The following is a 16667-nucleotide window of genomic DNA, read 5'->3' on the forward strand; positions in this document are numbered from 1 at the left end:
TCTCATTGGATGGGATTAACACCACTGATGCAGGGAGGGCTGAGGCCGAAAGGCCTCTCAAGGAGACTGTTGATGATTGGTTAGTGCAGGAGGTAGTGGAGGGGGCGGAGGAGGAGGAGGCGGAGCAACAGGAGGAGGAGGTGACACCACTTACCTGGGCTACCCCTGCCACCAGTAGAGGACATGGTCTACCTCCTATAGCTCCTAGTTCTTCAGTTTCTAGAGCACAACAGAGTCCACTGCCAACTCCACCGGCATCTACATCTAGAGGGAAAGGGAAAGCTATTACATTTTCTCGCAAGAGGGGCATAGGAAATCAATAGTATTAGACTTTAATTATTTGCTTCATCTCATTGTATATGACATTATGACTCATGAGATACATTATTATATTTTTTGTTGATATTTTGAGGCTGAGTTGGGAGTCATGAGTCATGACTTACTATTCAGGACATGATTCACTGTTATGTGTGATGTAGCACTAGAAATGATATTAAACATCTTATATATTAGTTCTTTTATCATATTTTTGTGTCAATGTTATTTTATGTTGTAGATGCTTTAGATATTAAAAAATTTGAAAAAAATGAAAACTTTTGTATGTTATGATTTTTTCTGATTTTTTCCCGCGCCAATAATATCCCAATAACGATTAATGCAACTTTGATTGTATTTGGTCTGACTCAGGAACAAGTTCTTTAGGAAATGTCAAATGAACGCCAATTAAATATAATGCTTGAGATCCATGATTTCACATTGAAAAAATGATTTCAGCAGTCACGTCAGATGTGAAAACTATACATCTGCAACTTCACCAATTACTTGGCTGCTTTGATTATTGATATTTCATGCAAATATCGGAGTCACCTCAATCGTAGAAACTATACACCTGCAACTTCACCAATTACTTGGCTGCTTCGATTCTCATAGAAATATTGGTATGTCATCCACCACACTAAATATCACAGAGGTTGCAACATTATGTAATTCCATGTCCTGACTGTTGTCAAAGCAGGAATTTGGAAATTGAAGATACTACTTCAATAAGAAGAATGTCCCTCTGACTATCTATAGATTTCTCGACTTGGGGTCGATATTAAGGCCGAAAAGTCATGTCCACATAAGACATGTGATCTTACCATATGAACATACACAAGAGTGTACTGTATTACTCTGCTTATAGAAGACTCATCTCATTTCCTACCAGCGAGAATACGTGAAATTTGCAAGCCTCTACTGAACGCCTGGTTGAAGAGAAAACGGGTTTGGAACTCAGATACAAATGGAAACCAAGCCAATATAGCAACTGGTGTAAAAAGTAGGAGTCCCATCACATAATCATAACTCCGAGCAAGGGCACGAACAGAATCCCAAAGTACAGGGCGTTGAAATAGAGGCCTGCAGGCCAGTGCGATCTACACACAAACAAAATCTAGGTCTTAAAATTAGCATAAACTACCACCAATTTCCATTCCCAACTGCAAACAGCTGACAAAATCTAGATCTTAAAATAAGCATAAACTACCACCAATTTCCATTCCCAACTGCAAACAGCTGACAGATAAGTAGCACAACTTCATCAATCCTAATTACCTGCAGGATGGCCCATCCAGTAGGCATGAATGCAAGGAAACATACAAGCAAGTCTGCTATTGTTAAGCCAAGGACAACCATGAGAATAATGAGAACTGATAAGAAACCAATGAAAATAAGCCCCTTCAGAAGCCGGAACGTGAGCTGAAAATCTGCACCGAAACTCCGCCTTCCCATGGATAATATCTGTGCATGCAAAAATCGAACGAAATAGTATACAAGATTTGACAAAAGAAATATCATAATCTATTTCCAGACAATTTGGAGCAAGAGACGGAGATCATTAATTTATGGCAATGATTTTTGTTAGAATAAGGAAAATATGATCGTCTTCCATAGCCCAAAAAGATCTGATTTTGAAATTATTCCCTTCCTTACTTGTAAGATTAAACAAAAATGGAAAGTAGGAGGCTTACCTTCATTACCAATAAAACGATTGCAATGACCAGCCAAGATAGCCCATAAACCTGCATTTTGTGGACAAGAAATACATTAGATCCAAAAAAAAAGTCCCATCATTCTCACTCTAATAAATACTTTATTAATAACGGAAACTGATTACAACATCTACTAATTATACCAGAAGACTCTTGTGTTCGTGTACAATCTTTAGGTGATAAACCAATCCATACTGATACAGGAAAAATCTAAGTGATAACAATATCTCCAAAATCCTTCCCCGCAATCCTGAATGCTTGAGATAATTCTGTTCCTCATTCCACCAGGATTCCCAACTCTTATCCTGGGCCACACCAATACCCCCACGGTTGTTGATCCACTTCATCCAATCTGTCCAGTCATCCACATTTTTTTGCCACTCGAATCCAGAAGGATTAAACAGGAAAGGAGCAAATAGCCATGCCCCAACCATAAACCACATGGAATAAGTGATTAGGATATAGGGAACAGTCTTACGATGTGTCTGGCTATAGATAGTGTACACAATCAAGAGCAACATCAACTCGAATCCTTTGACAAAGTGGCTGCGTGAATAGCTGCGATAGTTATCTACAAACTTAGCATGATAGACAACAAATCCACGCCCAGTAGCTCTGTATTTTGATCCACCGTGAAGTAATGTGCGGCCATAATAATGTACCTTTGTTCCAAGAGAGAAAGTAAAGAAAACCGATGCCATCTGCAGCTGCATGATCACAAAGTCACTTAAGGCTTTGCGGAATCCTCGTTCTATGCCAATCTCCGTCACCATAGGTAAGGCCATTAACATGCCAAGCTGGACTAATGATTGCGAAGCAAGGGCGGCTTCCAGGGCAGAATTATGTTGTATAGCAGCTTCACGTAGCATTGCATTTTCAAGTCCACTCAAAACCAAATACAATCGATCATATAGAAAAACATACACTGTAATCACAGTCACCTGCAATATATATAACAGAGTAAGTTGCTTTCTGTTCATAAGAATGCTTCTAAATCAGGTTAATTTGCCTGGTAATTCCTACTAGTTAAATCGCAGACCAATCAATGATATATGCAAGTTATTATGATTTGTAATGGGCATGAAAAACCATACTCGAGTGACAAGAAAAATTTAAGAAATAGGGGTAAAGAAGAGGACAATTTATCCCTACCATGGAACTGAAATAAAACCCAAACCGTAGTAAAATAGCAGGACATCATCCGGAAAAAGTCAAAGCGGTGACCAAGTCGATAAATATCACGACTCAAAGTCTGTTCACCATTCCCGTTTGCCACCTTTGCCTCAAAAAGTGATATTTGAGTGAGTCCCACATCACGACCTTTACCAACTTGCATGTATTCATGATGAGTTACATTTCCTTGCCGTAGTGTAGAATTGAATCCTACAAGGAAAATGATAGTATTATATACATCCGTGCATCTGTGCTTCAAAAGATCAATGCAGCAATATATCCTTGCAAGAATAGAAGCCTTTCATATACATCCCTCCATATAAAAATATCTAACTCAATCATTATATCTAAATGTAAATAATTATAAAGTACACAAAAAAAATCACAGAATACCTACCTGCAAAAATGTCCTCGCTTAAGTTGATAACTTTTGAAGCTTTGCTTATCCCACCTCTTGTGAGGTGAAACAATCTATCAAATACATCAGGATGTCCATAATGAAAGCGCACCCTTGAAAGACAAGAAAGAGGAAATGAGTAACAAACAAATATGAACAAACTTGCCTGCAACCTCATCTAACAGTTACTTGCAATCTTATGTTCAATGTCAACTAGCTGTCATGAAAGACACATCCAGTTCACAATGCTAATATGGTTTTGCAGGCGTCGTCTATACTAGAAGGATTTGAAGAGAAATGTATGGCCTATAGCACCAACAGAAGACAAAGGAGCAGTGGAAGGAGTGTAAATGACAGGTGATATAGCAATGACAGATCAGTCGTACCATGTACCATAAAATTCGTACAACAGAAAGGCATGGCATACAGCAGAAAAGAGCATGCCAACAGGCTGCGCAGAAGAAAATAGAGAGCAGAAAAGCTGGCCAGAAGTAGAAAAAAACTGTACAGCAGAAAAACAGGCCAGAAAAGTGGGCCATACGGCAGAAAAAGAAGGCTGTACATTTAAGTATCGAGGAAACAGCCAAATTAAGAAACAAAAAAGCTATATAACAAGCTGTACAAAATATGCTTATTTCATGGTTATAACTTGCACTACTTCCCATCAATGTACAAAAAATATAACTCGGGAATAACTCTGTAAGAATCAAAATATCGCACTCAGAAGAAAACTCAGGAAAATAGCAGAATGACTTGGAAAAAACTTAAAAATTCAGAGTGGTCTTTCCTCTGAATTACCCTCCAAGGCACTCTTGAACGATCCATCTTTATGAACTCCCATGGGACAACAACATCAGTGCAAACAGTGACAAAAAAAAGAGTCCCACCAAAGGCAATGAAGAGAAAGAAAGCCCTTCCAAATCTCAATAGTAATAGAGAAACAAGACTTCAACTGTCACCAATCTCCTTACTCTCTGAGTTCCGTATCCCCTGGCTTGATGTTTCATAGCAATGTTTAGTCAATGATATGGCAGAAAAAACGTACATGATAAAATCATGAAAATGCTAACATGAATATCCACAAACTTCTATTCCACCATCAGCAAAAAATCATAGAATACATTATAGGGGGCTCTAATAAAATGATCGATACTTCTGACTTTTAAGTTATGAAGTGTCTTTCTTAATTACAGTAAAAAATTTCTGCCAGGTTGTGGACGAAAAACTTTGTTTTCAGTCCATTAATAATGTAAAGTTGAGGAATTAATCAATAACAATTTTTTTGAGAGCTTACTTAAGCGGACTTGCTAGCAGTCGTTGTCCAATGGTAACAAAACTAGTTTCTTGATTTGACATGAACCAAGCAAGCGATGAGACACTGCACCAATCACAAAAAAGAGAACATGTTATTGACCTTGCGGGATCTATAGAATATAATTTGTGAAATATCCACTTCAAGTTCCTAAGTATGTGATTGTATTGTCTGATACAGTTAAATTGGAAGTCCCCAATATATTGAGAAAAAAATTATATTGTTTCATATCCAATTAAACTCCCTTCTCTTCGAAATATAACAAAACTTCAGCCTATGAAACTGTCACATTGATGCCACAAGAAACTAACCTTCCTGTAAAAATATGCTCTCTAAGGCCAAGTATTGTTGGGCATCGTACACCATGCTTTTTAAGAAATTCTTCCAGCAAGTTTCGCATTTTGAATGCTTCTTCTAGATAGTTGTCCTTCAATACGTTGAAGAATTAAACTTAGTATCCATTGAGTAAGCAATCAACATAAATGATATCTGATCAATATAGGGAAACTAAGAATACCTGGTTCATATCAATTGTTTGAAGAGCTTCTCCACGAGTGAAAATAATAGCATGGTTCTGGCTTTCTGGCTTCCCCTCACCAAGAATAGGATTACCAGGCAGCTTGATTTGGTATATTATCTGCATGCCAGGCCAAAACAAAGGCAAATCGAAGAATTAAAATCTAATAATCTTGTGCATTGCATTGGGTTTAGTTGGAGACTGGATTATCTTCTGTATCCTAGTAATCTGCCTTAACAATCTAATTTGTAGAAGCAAGACAGTTTTTTCAATGCCATAGCATATTTAATGGATATACTAAGCAACCAAGTTAAGCATTTTCAGAATGGAAATTTGCACTGTTCTATGTCAGGGAAAGCCTAAAATGGGTGCATGATGGTGAGCAGCTGTTCCATGAAGCTTGACGATATGTTATAATCATTCCAAGCTGTGTTACCAAGACCTAAGAGCTGGAGAAAGAAATACAAAATGAAAGGTATTGGTGAAAGGTTAAAATTTAAAATTTAGAATGGTGTATTTGCGATTAATCTTCGCCACACCTTTCACTGGTTACTTATGGAGATGCTAATGATTAAGTGTGTAGTCAGTGAAAAGGCACTCTTCAAACCAGTGAAACATGAATCTCCGATTACTTACGATTAATCGCGAGTCAAACTCTGCTCTTCCCTCAAACAATCCAATTCAACAACCAAGTTTGACTTGTGTTCAATGCGAATTTGACTCGCAACTCACCGATTAATTGCAATTTAGGCCACTGAGGTGATTTTCAGCCCTCAACTAGGTGAGCACAGTTTTAACTTTTAGGGTTGCCGCATTGTTTGCCGCATGGTTTAGTGATCTAGATCTTTTAACTTCAAGGATACATACAAAATTGCATGTAAAAAAGCATATTAACCAAGTAACTTAACACATGAAAAGGAAGCGGAAATCATAAACCATGAGATCAAAGGCACACAAACGATTTGATTATGGAGTTCACCCAATGTGGGCTAAATGAGTTTACCAATCATGGACCACAGGTGGGGACTTCATAAATGGCCCGCCCTTCCATAATGGGCTTCCGGATGTGCCAATGTCTCCTAAATTCCAGATGGGGTTAACCAGGAATCCTATTAGGTGGTTTCTACTTCTAAAGTTGATAATATATTCAAAGTACATCCTTCAAAAGGTGGTGGCATGTGATAGATAGGTGAATGAAGTAGGGGATGAGAAGCGACAGTTCTGGGTCACATGCTGGGGTACAAGGGTAGCGAATAAGAGGGAAGCCCACACTTGGGTTTATAATGTATAGGAGGGAGCAATCGTGGTACATGAGGTGCCCCGAAATTGATTTTTCCACCTTTCTTTATATGTCTTTTGCCTTTTTATGATTTTCTTTCATTCATTACTTGAGGCTCAGAGGGTAAGAGCATGACATATAAGATGTAGCAATAAATACCCCCTTTAAAGGTAGGGCGGTTCATTGCCCACCAGGGGCTGGGACAATCATGGATTCCTATATGATGAAGGAGGTTCATAGAACCTATAGGAACTAGGGTGATGGCCATGATGATGGGGTAGAGCTCATGTATTGGCTTTTGCCCATGTGCTAAATGTGTTTGTCTCGGCAATTTTTTGAACTTTGTGGTACATCTTCCTGTTGAATGTGGCCAAATATGCTTTTATCTTTCTTTTTAGCTACATCAACCTCCGAACTTCATTCCAGGTCATGACCCAAGGTGTGAGAAAAGAGAAGGGGCAAGTTGACCCTGTTTGGACCCAATGGAGGAATGTGGACCCAGGTGGGAGAAATGATGAATGGAGTAATAATGAGTGGAAAGAGGGTAATATAAGCAGATAAGGGAGTGGGACCTTGCAACCAAAATCGGGGTTTCCCATGAAATACCATCCCTAGGGCCAAATGGTCAGTAAAAGAGATCCCACGAGACTAGAATGCAAGGTTAATATCCAAAAAAGATCGAGGGGACAAGGGCACAAACCTAACTCATTCTTTCCACCGATTCCCCCCATTAATCCATGCCCATAAGTGTCCACGATAAGAAAACTACAATACACAATTACCAAATGACAAGGCATACCTTTAGATTCGAGAGGCCCACCTTCAAACATACGATCATGGCAGATGGGCGAGGGACCACATGGCTGGTTCAGGTGGCGGAGAAATGGCACAATGAGCTAGCTGGTCGCTGCAAGGGGCTGCTGCCTATCGGCTGAGGACCATCTTCGAAAAAAAAAAATCTCCTAGAGATATCACCCACAAAATGGTGGGTAACACAGCCAAAAACTCATATTTGTGCACAAACTGCATTCGACAACACACTTTAGTGTGATGGATCCAAACTCCCCTGCAATCAATACAACATCTGCACACGAGTAGGCCAACGGGAGCCTCACCCGTAAGACTACAACGATGATAACTCCACGGACTTCGGGTGCAAACATCACTCTTCAACTAGATCGACAACACACAAGGACTCACAGTGATCACATGATTTTCCAACACAAAACAACGTTCCACGGTGGCTTCAATCAATTTCTAAGGATAAATAATTAAATTATTTTAGTGACTTAAAAATGATCTTAATCTTTGATCTCCTAGATCTTCTAGAAGTGAGATAAGGGTTAGGCATTTAGGCTTGATGGAGATTATAAAATAAGCCTAAGGGAGAGCTGAAGACAGAAAAGTGGAGAATGCAAGTTTCTTTATAGCGAGAGGCTCAGCTGGACTGTAGTGAAGAGGAGGAAGAGTGTAGGTGAATTCGAGAGCATTTCTAAGACGTCGAATTGCTAGAGATTGCAAGGCCGAATTGCTGAAGTGAGAAGGAGGTCGAATTGTAGGAGAGGCCTATTTTCTAGGGTCAAATTTATTGAGGATGCAGGGTTGAATTGTTGTTGAGATTTGGGTCGTAATTCTCAAGACGAGTTTCTTCAACAACTAATTTCCAGTGGGTTGAAATTCCTAGGGCTGAATTCTTTCAATGGAGACGAGTTACAGGTTCCGGTCAATGCATATTTCCTTGAACTCTTTGTGGGTCAAAGACCTAATTTTCCTTAGATTAATTAATGAAGGAGAATTATTGTGGATTTCTATCTATTGTATTGTGTGATTGATCTCTCTCTAATTTGATTTCCATTGTGTTATCTGCTAGGTTGCACCATGCAGAACTTGAAGACCCCATGGCCCAATGTACAGGGCACTTATCAAATTTTTTAGAAGACCAAAAGTCAACAAGCGCCTGCTGACCTTTTCTCTCTATTTCTCTCTCTCTCAAATTTCGCAACCCTGGGGGGAATTGTATTAAATGTCACTAGTATGATGAACTACTGTAAAAGGCGTAGGCGACTTGGGACTCAATTGTCAAGTGAGAACACTCTAGAGTGTTTTTTTCACTTAGCTAATTATTCTCTCTTTTCAGTGATGAATAATTAGCTGAGTTTTTCCACTCACACACCTCCAAAGTTGGAGTGACGGCTTGATGATTGAGCCTCGGGTTCATCCTAGTGCCTAGAGTCGATGTATATTACCATACTATGACATATTTAAAGCGTCGCGAAATTTGATTAGATTTTATAGGATTTATTAAATTATCAAAAATTCCAGCAAAACATGATTTTTAATTAATTTCCTAATGTAAATTGTAAATAAGTGGTCCTAAAAAAAGTGTGAGGCATGTGAATACTCAAAATTCATCTTCAGAGCCCCAACATTAACCTAAGACCCACTTCTGGGGTCAAAAAATTAATATTCCCCAAGAAAATCCACTTTCTCCAAAGTTAGTGGCAAAAGGGACAACTATACTTAAAAAAAATTAATAATGGAAACATATTAAAATGTTATCCAAAGTCCAAAAAAAAAGGAAAAAAGGGACAAGAAAATTAGAAACATAAAGGGCAGGCACATTAAAGGTTTAAAGAAGGACAACCCTGGCACATGGGACAAATCTTGTCCCCCCAATTCGTCCCCACTTAAATCAGGAAACTCCTATTTCCACCTCTATAGCAAAGTTAATGCAGCGTGACATGCAAGGGGAATAGGGGGTGCCTTGCTGCTAACATGTCAAAGTCAACTTTGAGGGAAATATAAATGCAAGGCAACCCCTATTCCCCTTGCATGTCAGGCTGCATTAACTTTGCTATAGAGGTGGAAATAAGAGTTTCCCTTAAATCATGTGTTGGCACAAGTTAAATTAATATAAGCTGCTAGGTCCACGCATATTTAAGATCAGTCAACTCACAGCAGTCAAGGGGGACAGCACTGCCACATAGGACAAGCCTTGTCCCCCACTAATCCTCTGCCAACCAATCAGAAAGTTAAAGTGTCAATTGAGAGGCTCGATTTGCCTTGTCAGCAACTCGATTCCATCAGAGATCTACGCAGATTTGGAAGGCTGAGTTAAGGATGAGATATTTCAGATTTAGTGGAGTATGTCTCCACTTTAAACTCCACTATGATCTACGTGAATCCTACAGCAGTTACACATCAGTTCTCAAGCATCAACGCTGGCGGATTTATCAGTGTATACGGAGGCCTAAATCAGGGGATCATTCAATAGTTAATACACTTGTTTGGTGGCTGTTTTCAACAGTAAATTGTGGGATATTGTTCCCACTTATTCCTCACCTATTTACGATTGTTCAACTCAGAGGTACGCTGCCACTAGGGAAGGATTTGCGCAGTTCTTTTTGGGTGCCACCTACAGCACTCAAACAATAGTTATGTTGCCACTTGGAGAGGTCAATGCAATGGGATTCTCACCTCTTTGCATTGGGATTCACACCACTATTGCCACTTGTTTCATTGGATCCTCATTGGGATTTGCTACCAAGTTTATATAAAGAGACCCATTCGGCTTTCTCATGGTATGGTTGGACGCGGGAATTAGCCCCTCCCATTCTTAAAAAAAAAAAATGGTTGGACGCGGGAAGCTTGTTGTAACTCTGTTAAATTTTTTATTCAAGTAATAAGAAGGAAAGTATTTGGAGGTCACCAAGCTGGGTTTTATGTTTTTTTTCCTTGTAGCATGAGGTATCATGGTATTTTTTTCATTGAGTTCTTCTTTGCATTGCAACTATTTTCGTGTTATACCGTGAGGGCACTCTTTTCAAGGGAAGGAAAGCTACAACTGCTTGTAGTTTCGTGTTATACCGTGAGGGCACTCTTTTCAAGGGAAGGAAAGCTACAACTGCTTGTAGTTTTCCTTGGGCTTGCTCATATCCTAAGCTTAGTTGAGATTCGTATGTTCTCGGTTGAACAACAAATCCAACTTTTCCCATAATATGACAAGTTCCCATTGACACTAATATTTGGCTTTGCAAGATTGTAGTTGTATTGAAATAGGATACCAATTGCATTGGAGTTGGGGACGTACTTTGCTAGACTGACCATCTCCATTAATTTCAAGGAGAACATAATCCAAAGAGCCAAAGACTCTCCAAAGCTATTCAAAGAAGAAAGATCAAGAGGGGGTTTCCACATGCCTAAATCTAAATTTTTTTGGGTTACTTATTTGTGCTCATATCGAAAATCTAGAGTTCCTAGGCTCTTCTAAAATGCTGATTGTTAAGATCAGTCCAATTTGTCCCAGGAAAACAAGATTTCCTTTCTTTTCCTTAGGCAAATAAAACTTATTTTCCTTAGATCATTAAAAGCAATAGTTCAACAAGGCTTGGGATGTGAAGTTAGTCATGTTTGCTTTAGAATTTCCATCCAAATTTGTGCTTTCCTAACTTGTTTACTTGGTTGCCTTATCTCACAGGTCGTAGGGCTTTTGTGCAGCGAAGAGGGTCTTTTTTTGGACTGATTTGACAGCCATTTAAACCTTTCTCCTTGACTGTGTTTTTTTGGAAGCAGCCAGAGACATTTCAGTGGGCAGATTTGCCCCTTTCGGGACTGATATTTGGCAGTGAAAAGGGTTTCCTTTTGGGCAGAGTTTCTCTACCTAGAAGACTGATTTTTATTGTAATCTAGTGGGCAGGATTGGCCTCACTTTTATGACTGATATTTTCTAATTTATTTGGCAGACTTTAGGTCTCTTGGGCAGAGTTGTCTAGGCTGCCCCTTGAGGCAAGCCTCACTGTCCTTCAAGGCAGATTAACAAGCACATTTTGTGGACATTTGGCAAGTTCATTGCCCTGTATCATTAATAATTTGGTTGAAGGATTCATAGCCTTTTGTATCGAGACGTGGAAGATGTATTTTTCCCTTTCGAGGGACAATTTGTAAACCTCTCCATGAGACTTCCTATTTTCTCATCCTCATCGTATAAGGGGATCCTTACTCTAATAAAAATAACAATTTTCTATTGGGAGCTTGGGACTTTTTCCCCTTGGCATTCCACTCTTCCCCATTTGGGGAAGGTCTTCTTGTGATTGATTGAGTGGTTTGATTTCGTCGTCACTTAAAAGTAGATTATATCAACGCTAATCACTTTCATTTTCATTCACTCTTAGTTTTCATTTCATGCTATATAGTTCATATTCTCTAAACTTCACATGCAAAATATTTGGATGACTCTTGTGAACTAGTTTAATTTGTTTTGACCGTTTCTTTTTCCTAGCATTTAACCATTGTTCATAACTTGCTCTATTGCAATCTCATTTGCCTATTTGCTTGAAGCTCCTCATAAGTTGCTTCATTTTTCTTTCTCTCAAAGCATCATCTTTCTGTGCAAGGCATCTTTATCACAAGCTTGGCAATTGCAATCATTTCATTTCTTTTCTTTCATGCAATCACAATCTAGCTTAGTCTTTTAACTTGCTTGATTTGAGTTCCTTTGCATTTAGAGAAATTAACCTCCAGCTTAACTGATTGTATACTTTAATAGGGCCCCTTTTCACCCATTTCTTTTTCCAAGTTTGGAGACGGCAAACACTCGACTTGCTAAATCATATTGGGGAAGCCCAATGTTGGATCTACTTGCGAGTGGGTTGACCTCATGGAAACTCCATCAAAGGGGCAGCATCATCATAAAAATTTCATAAACCATGTGATATAATGGTCAAACACTTCCCAAAAATGTTTAAAATGAAGGTTAGTGGTCATGCCTTGGGTCAAGGCATCCTGTGAAGCATGAAAGATGCTTTTACAAATCAAAATTTGGATCATAAAGCCCCCATCCAGCCAACTGACATCAAAATATAATATAAGTAATCATTAATCCAACTCACTTGTTCTTCAAGATCCTTCAACCAGGTTTTTCCCACATCACTCTAGCATACTAAGAGAGCGACACATCATCCACATAGCTCTACCACGTGATCCAAAGTACCCCAAATTGCTGCCACATGTTCTGTAGGTGCAAATCAGCCTTCAAAATAACTACAAAACAGCTCGTAAGGTGCCAAATGGGACAGTGCTTCAACAAATGCCACATGGAATGCATAGGAGGTGTCCAAGTTTCCATGAATAGCCCCAAAACTTCCTCGGGAAGTGACCAATGCCTGTGACTGCCTTACTGGCTGTCCTGGTCGGTGGTTTTCGGCTGGTTGGTTGTAAGCAGCAGTTTGGAGGGGGGTGTATTAGTTTGTATGAGTGTGTATGCGGCAATATGTCTGAGGGAGTTGTTTTTTAGGGAGTTCGTAGAAGTGTGTCTGAGGGAGTTTGGCTGCATCAAATGGTATTTGGCCATTGAAAAACATATTCACCCATATTAAGGAATTTACACCCCTGATCCAGTGAAAGATCCCCATACCCAAAAGAAAGGGCAGGGAAAGGGACAGGGGTATATCCCTGAAGATGCATTGAACGACATGAACTGCATTGGGAAACGTGAAAGTGCCCAAAAATGAAAATGCAGCCAGACCATAGAGGAGGGCAACCCCATGCCAAAAACTGCTCTGTTCATCAAAAAATTTACAATCGGTGCCCCTGCTAGATGGAAGGGTAACAAATTCCATTAGCCCTAGATTGAGAAAGGAACTAGCCTTGTGTCTTCTGCCAATGTTTTTAAATCCTAAATATTTTCTTATTTTATTTGTTATAGGTTAAGTTAGGGTTTATTCACAGAAAAATCATACATTTTCAGCATCATTTTTCTTGGATGTCATTTTTCTAGGGTTAGTATTTGTTTGTAATTGATTGGAAAAGCAAAATTATCAATTTACATGCGATTTTCGGCCATAATTGAGGTCTGACATCTAGAGTTGATTGTGTTGTTATACATATTTGTACCACAGAAAATTGTTGTAGTTTATTCTCTTGTTTACTCATTAATTAGCCCGAATTTTACACTTATTTATCAGAGATTCTGGGGCTTTCTCTTATTTTTGTTATAAACTAATTGTTTGCTGCAATTTTTAATTTAAAACCCTAGTTTAGGAAGTCAAATATCATTTTTTGATCGTATGTGTTTGAGAACTTATTTGAGCCTCTATTGGTTGACCTAAACCTCTAGATCGAGGCATAGGAACCCCTAGAACTCACTTTCTTGGAATTATACCTTAATCCACTTGAAACCCTGATAATTGCATAATTTTTCCCAGATGAAATTTTCTTGAAAAACCCTTTTAAGGGCATTTAACTTAAGTCAAATTGAGTTATTTGATCCCTAATATCTACTACGGAAGCCTTCCTTGTGCTGGATTGTGTCTATCACTAAGGAGAGGAGTAATCGCTGAGGGGACAGTGGTAGCATTCCCATTGTTTGCACTTAATTTAGGTTACTTGATCAGGCTTTGCACTAAGGTGCTAGATTTTGTTGTAATAGGTATAAATGTAATTTTTGCTAAAAACTGGAATTACTTAGGACATATCATTTGAAAGGATTGAGGAATAAGTGCACTTAATTTAGGTTACTTTATCAGTCTTTGCACTAAGGTGCTAGATTTTGTTGTAATAGGTCTAAATGTAATTTTTGCTAAAAACTGGAATTAATTAGGACAGATCATTTGGAATTAATTAGGACAGATCATTTGAAAGGATTGAGGAATAAGTACAATTGAGGACCAAAAAAAATTCCAATCAATGTATAGCTAGCACCATAAAATATCAAAATTTATGATGATTCCTCAGACCCAGTGGCTCGATCCAGTGGCACATCTGGGACCCTGGCACATTTTGCAGTGGTAGTGGGGAGCAACAATTAGAGAGGATGCTTGCTCAAGGATTGCTTGAGGACAAGTGATTTTTGGTGCATTGGAGGAGCTTGGTGGATGAGGATGCTACTTGGGAGGGCAAGCGCATACTTGAGCATCCAGCACTGAAGTTGTTTGGGGACAAGCAACATTTGGGAGGGGGAGGACTATAATGTCCCTTCCTAAATTATTTTGGAATAGGATTAATTTCTACATTTTGGGGTCGATTTTGGAGGTGATGGGGCCCATTCGATTTCATTAAGAGGCTAGACTTAGTAGAAGTTATTTCGATGTGGTTAATTTGTACGTGGGAGCCACCCATACTAGGAGAATACACATTCCCTAGTTTGATTTGCATGGAGGGGAAATCGATGGTTAAGTGAGGGACCCACGATGGAGGGAAAATGGAGGGAAAAGTGCTCCACGAAATCTATATAAGGAAGGCAACTCTCTTCATTTCATAATCTTATCTTTTGACATATTGAACTCAATCTTAGTTGCTCAAGCTACTTAGTTGGGTTACTGTGTTATTTAGCACACGAGAGTAGTATTTTGGCATAAGGATATACATCAAGGCATGTAGTGGAACATTAAGTTTATTCCATCGTGTACACACACAATTGTGAATAATTGTATACAAGTTGGCATCATCTTCCTGAACAATATCTTTTATTTCCCCAACATGGTATCCATCTACTCATACACCTGCCCAATCACTGGTTTATCTGTAATGGGCTTGTTGAATTATAATACTCGCCTCACACATGCCCAAAACAAACTATCAAGAGTAGTCTCCTCCACCTATTCAAAACCTTGCTTGTTAGCTGCATTTGTAGCCTTGTCCTTTAATACCTACCAGTGCGGACTTGATACCATGCTAGCTAATGACTCTTTTACCTTCAAAAGGCGTCCGAAGGTGAGGTAATAGCTAGCAAATCTAGTCTTCGCAATCTTCAACAACTCCAATCTTGAGTGGCTGTGGAAAAGCCCATGGGTATTACTATGATTTGTAATAAATTTTATCATTTTTTTGCCACTCTTGTACAAATCACCAATCCATTTGTATTGTTGGTTTTTGTTCTTAATAATATCATGCATCAAAAGGTTCATTGTGTGAACCAAACACCTAGACCAAAATATTTTGGTTTATTTATCCTCAATAATTTCTCTCATTGCCTTACAATTAGCGGGCATTATCCGTGATGACTTGGATGACATTGTATGGCCCAATACGTTCAATTGTTTCAACTAATGGTTCTACATTGTTGATGCCGGTCTTGAACTTCTCTGAGTAATCATATGTTGAAAGGAAGATGGCACCACTAACAGACACAACAAGAATGCTTATCAATGACTTGCCTTTTACATTTGTCCATCCATGAGATACAATGGACACACCATTCTCAGTCCAAGAATTTGTCATTCTACTCAAAGAATGTGGTATTTTTGCTTTTTCATGATCAAGTCCAACAGTTCTAGCCTTGTCATACCCAAGGCTCTTGTATCCTTTGGGGGAATCATTTATGGTAGAAACCATTTCATGTCAATAAGGTGAGCGCAGAACATTGAAGTGTATCCCACATGCATAGAGAAACCGGTAAATTTTTGAATCCACATCATTCCTACACCCTTCGTCAAGGAAATCTGATATGGTTCTACACCTTAAGAGATGTTTGTTCCTGTGCCTCCATATCCACTTCCATGGGAGGATGTTGAAGGAGTTCTTTCTGCATGTGATTGTGAGCTACGTTCAAAGAAACCCTTTGATTTTTTAGATTTGTATTGGGCTTCCTCCTCTTCCCTTATGTATTTGGCTCTATCTATTGCTGACACACTTACACAAGTTTTGATTCCAATTGGTTTATCTCCATCCCGTGGTCTTTTCCCACAGAGGTGCCTTCTGGCACAGGTGTATGAACTTGTGTAAGTTTTGTTGCAATGGTTGCATGTAAATTTAGTGGTTCCACCCTGTTTCCCTGATTTAGGCCTAGAAACATATTTCCACAATGGCATTTGGTCTTGTTTAGTTTTGGGGGCCTCATCGTGTCCACTCTCTTCCTCCTCACCAAGGTACTCCTCCCCAGATTTTTCATCAAATCCATTATAACCCACTTCTTCATCCTCTTCTTTATCATGATCAACCCTCCTTCTACTCTCCAACACCGT

The 16667-nt window shown here is 39.0% G+C and overlaps 1 pseudogene across 1 annotated transcript in view; it reads right to left on the reverse strand.

Moving 5' to 3' along the window:
- Positions 1–786: 786 nt before the first annotated feature.
- Positions 787–16667, reverse strand: part of LOC149169176 (callose synthase 3-like) — a 45994-nt pseudogene continuing 30113 nt past the window's right edge. The window contains exons 10-18 of the transcript XR_016259196.1: positions 5430–5565; positions 5224–5339; positions 4895–4978; positions 3601–3713; positions 3183–3413; positions 2174–2971; positions 2010–2060; positions 1594–1779; positions 787–1415 (exon numbers count right to left, since the gene is read on the reverse strand). The product of XR_016259196.1 is annotated as a callose synthase 3-like (transcript). The remainder of the gene's footprint in view (positions 1416–1593; positions 1780–2009; positions 2061–2173; positions 2972–3182; positions 3414–3600; positions 3714–4894; positions 4979–5223; positions 5340–5429; positions 5566–16667) is intronic.

The sequence above is a fragment of the Pinus tabuliformis genome, chromosome 4_2 (genome assembly GCF_031772625.1).
Source record: "Pinus tabuliformis cultivar Carrire ecotype Pingquan chromosome 4_2, CPIR1, whole genome shotgun sequence".
Classification (NCBI taxonomy): Eukaryota; Viridiplantae; Streptophyta; class Pinopsida; order Pinales; family Pinaceae; genus Pinus; species Pinus tabuliformis.